Source organism: Nicotiana attenuata, chromosome 10 (assembly GCF_001879085.1).
Source record: "Nicotiana attenuata strain UT chromosome 10, NIATTr2, whole genome shotgun sequence".
NCBI classification, from domain to species: Eukaryota; Viridiplantae; Streptophyta; class Magnoliopsida; order Solanales; family Solanaceae; genus Nicotiana; species Nicotiana attenuata.
In genome coordinates, this window is record NC_031998.1 from 910,933 (window position 1) to 914,743 (window position 3,811).

The 3,811-nt window shown below is 35.2% G+C and overlaps 1 long non-coding RNA gene across 1 annotated transcript; it reads left to right on the forward strand.

The window, feature by feature from the left end:
* LOC109232883 lies at positions 441-2,983 on the forward strand. Its single transcript, XR_002069008.1, has 2 exons — positions 441-700; positions 1,599-2,983. It is a non-coding gene; the product is annotated as an uncharacterized LOC109232883 (long non-coding RNA).

A 3,811-nucleotide genomic window follows, 5' to 3' on the forward strand; every position in this document is an offset into this window, starting at 1 on the left:
AAAGTTTAGCGGTTCGAAAGCTTATGAAATTTGTGGGTCCGGAAGGTTGTTGGTTTGAAAGTTTATGGCTTCATGTTTATTATATCTAAATTATTTATGAATACTCTTGAGAAGTTATTTTCCTTAATTTACGTACCAAACACCGAAAAATGAATAAGATTACTACTTATTTTCCAAGAAAATATTTTCTTGGAAAACATTTTCCACGGAAAATATTTTCCGTTATACCAAACACACCCCTTGTCACATCTTCTGCAGCCTATCGTTGAAGTGATTTTATTTTGTGTCTCACACAACTTACACTAGTTGTGTGAATCCTCTTTTTATCTCACATATTTGTGGACCCATATCTTACATATCTGGGTCCAAAAAATCGTGGGACCCGTATAGTTATAAGACACAAAAAATGCCTCTATGTTAGTTAGCACTTAGCACTCTCTTTCTCCCTTTCTACTTCTTCGTAATCTTTTTTTCCTTCCGAATCTCCTTTACCCATTGTGTTAGGAGTTTGTTAGGATATTGGAATTGACTCTTTCACAGGCAATATACTTATATATAGGTCTATAATCTGTACAGATTTACACACAGAAAATGAGCAGATAATACATTTACAGTTTCAATTTTTCCTCTCTCTCTCTCAACAATTTCTTTAGCAAGATTTGGCTCTATTAAGTTCCGCGGCGTGATCGGTATATTATCGGTAAGCTTTGGTTCTTAAATTCGTGTCGTTTATTTGTGATTTTGTTCTTTATCAAGAGGGAACCTTTTGCATAACTGGTAAAGTTGCTATCATGTGACCAGGAGGTCACGGATTCGAGCCGTGAAAACAGGCTCTTGTAAAAATACATGGTAAAGTTCATGCAATAGATCCTTGTGGCCTGCCTCTCCCTCGGATCCTGCGCCTTAGCGCACGGGACTGTCCTTTTTGTTCTTTATCAAGACGAATGTTGTTGATAGGTGGGACATCTTGATTTGGGGGCCAATCCAGAGGGTTAGCTAAAGGGTTCGTGTGACCTAACGTTTATCTATATGAACAAGTAGTATTTGTTAATAATTTTACTAAATATCTATAAATGTTTTTTTTGTGTTTCACAAGAAGACCCCCTTTATTTAGTCTCGGGACTTTAACGGCCTCCCCTATCTTGTAATACTCAAAATGTGAAAGAAATATGGTATTCATGAGAGCAAGAAAAAAATCACATAGCCTATGGAAAAAGCACTAAAGTTGGACAATTGCATGTGGTTAATTTTCCAATAATTTTTTAATTAATTTGCCGATAAGTATGATTTTTGTTGACATTTGAAACTTTTGGGGAATTGGAGCCTTGGTATAACTGATAAAGTTGTTGCCATGTGAACAAGAGGTCACGATAATAGATGCTTGTGGTCCGGCCCTTTCCCGGCCATTGTGCATAGCGGGAGCTTAGTGCATCGAGCTGCTTTTTCTGTTTTAAAACTTTTGGGGAAGCATTTCTACAATTGTCAAAGTCACTTTTATATTTGACTTGTTAGTTTCACTAGAATTATTCCAAATTTATTCACAAATCATGTTGCATATGTGAGCTACATGATAAGGGTGTCAATTTTTTTTTGTGCAGAGAGGTAAATGCTAATTGATACAAAGACATGAGGACGAAAGAGCATCTGGATCTTGGATTGGGCTCATATCCTTCATGGAATGACATAGTGTTGGAAAAACTGCATTGACGACGATAACAAAAGGTAAACATATTTACTGCAGTTGTCAACCCATTCCGTCTTTAAGGTATTCCTTTTTGTTGAAAACCAATACCATCAAGTGCTCTCACCAAAAAAACTGAACCAATTACTAGAATAATAGAGGATAAAACTCTTCCAGCAATAACATAAGTTAATAATCCTAAGTTCTTTAGCCATGTTGTTGGCAATATTTATGAGAGCAACTAAAAAGACAACGGTTTCTGTGTCTACTATTTTCCGGCCACCAATACGAATTTGCATTTGGGAATAACTTTTGCAAATTGCCGCCTTTTAATATTAGGAACTCAATTGCAACTAGGTATAGATCAAGATACATGAAAATTGATATTATGACTCTCCCTTTTTTCCCAAAAGCAAATTCACCAATTTGATAATGCATCTTTATTGTTGTGAGACGCTCATGCATTTTTATAGAAGGGACCTTGTATAACAACATATAATTGCTACAAAAAAAGATCAAACCCAGTAGGTTTTGCCTCTGCTTGTGTTTGATGATACTTTTTTTGTAGCAATTCTACGTTGCTATACAAGATTCTTGCTACAAAAATGCATGAGAGCTTCACCAGTAATCAAGACATATCATGACATTGGTGAATTTGCTTTGGGAACAAAGGGAGAGTCATAATATCAAATTTCATGTATTTTGAGTTATAATGATCGTAGTTGAGTTCCTAATATTAAAAGGTCACAATTTGCAAAAACTATTCCCAAATAAAAATTTTCATATTTATCACTTAAAAAAAGTAGTGAGAGAAGTATTTGCCTTTCTAGTTGATTACATAAATTGCCAACAACATGGTTTAAAAGCTTAGGGTTATTGGCGTATATTTTTGCTGGAGGAGTTTCGGCCTATATTATTCTAGTTGCTTTAGTTTTTTGGGCGGGTGCACTTGATGATATTGGTTTTCAATAGAAAAGAACACTTAGGAGATGGATGGATTGATAGCTGCATTAAATATGTTCACGGTCCCAAAACTATGCAATTCCATGAAGAATATAAGCCCTTCAACATTTGCTTTAAACAGGAGAAGAATTCAAGAATTATCATCCATTTAATACATACGTCGTGTTATACCAAATCTCAGCCTTCCGTATTTTTGTTATCTGAGATAGCTTATGGCAATTAAAATAATTTGACACTTTTAACATGTTTGGAAGTTGCTGCGCGTTAAGCGGCTGATGTTCTTTAATTTTCTAAACCATATGCAGCATTTTAATTTGAGATTTGTTGTTCATTTGAGCTCCTCCGGCATTGGCATTTCTTGTGGTGTGACCTTTTCTCGGACCCTAAACGAACGCGAGATGCCTTGTGCACCAGGTCGTCCATAAATAGTCTATGAATAGGTATCTTGTAAACCTCTGAACATTTTGTAAATCTTAGTTCCTTAGTGGACAGCAAGTCTCTTGCATAAATACAGGGTAAGACTGTTGGGTTTTTTAAGTATATTAATGCTTAAAAGAGGGTGAATGGAAAATGGAGGGAAAATAAAATATTTGAGTTTCATTTGATATTCCCTCCTTGATGAAGGGACATTGTCCCATATTGGAAGAGGAAGAGGTTTTTTATGAATATATAAGCAATTGCTCTTCTTCTAGCTCTTAAAGAGTTGAGAAGAAGGCAAGTCTCGCGCTGTCGTCGCTCGCTCAGAGAGGTTTTTTATGGGTGTATAAGCAATTTCTCTTCTTCTAGCTCTTAAAGAGTTGAGAAGAAGGCAAGCCTCGCGCCGTCGTCGTCTCTCGGCTCGGATTCGGATTTGGATTTGGATTTGGTCAAATAATCGATTGATTGAATTGATTTTTTGGACCAAATTTATTTGTTAATAGTAAATATTAACACAAATGTTATTAAATATTCGTTTTAATAACAGAATATTAATATTAAATCCAATGATATTAATAATAAATCCAACCGTTTTTCATTTTTCAGTTTTCTGTTTTTGTAACAGAAAATTAACCACCCTCTTCAATTCTCCCAGTTTATTGTTGAGTAAATAGCCATTTATGTTATGACATTTATGATATGACCGTTTTGCATAAACAACCATTCTAAAGGATTGCACCTCTTCAGATA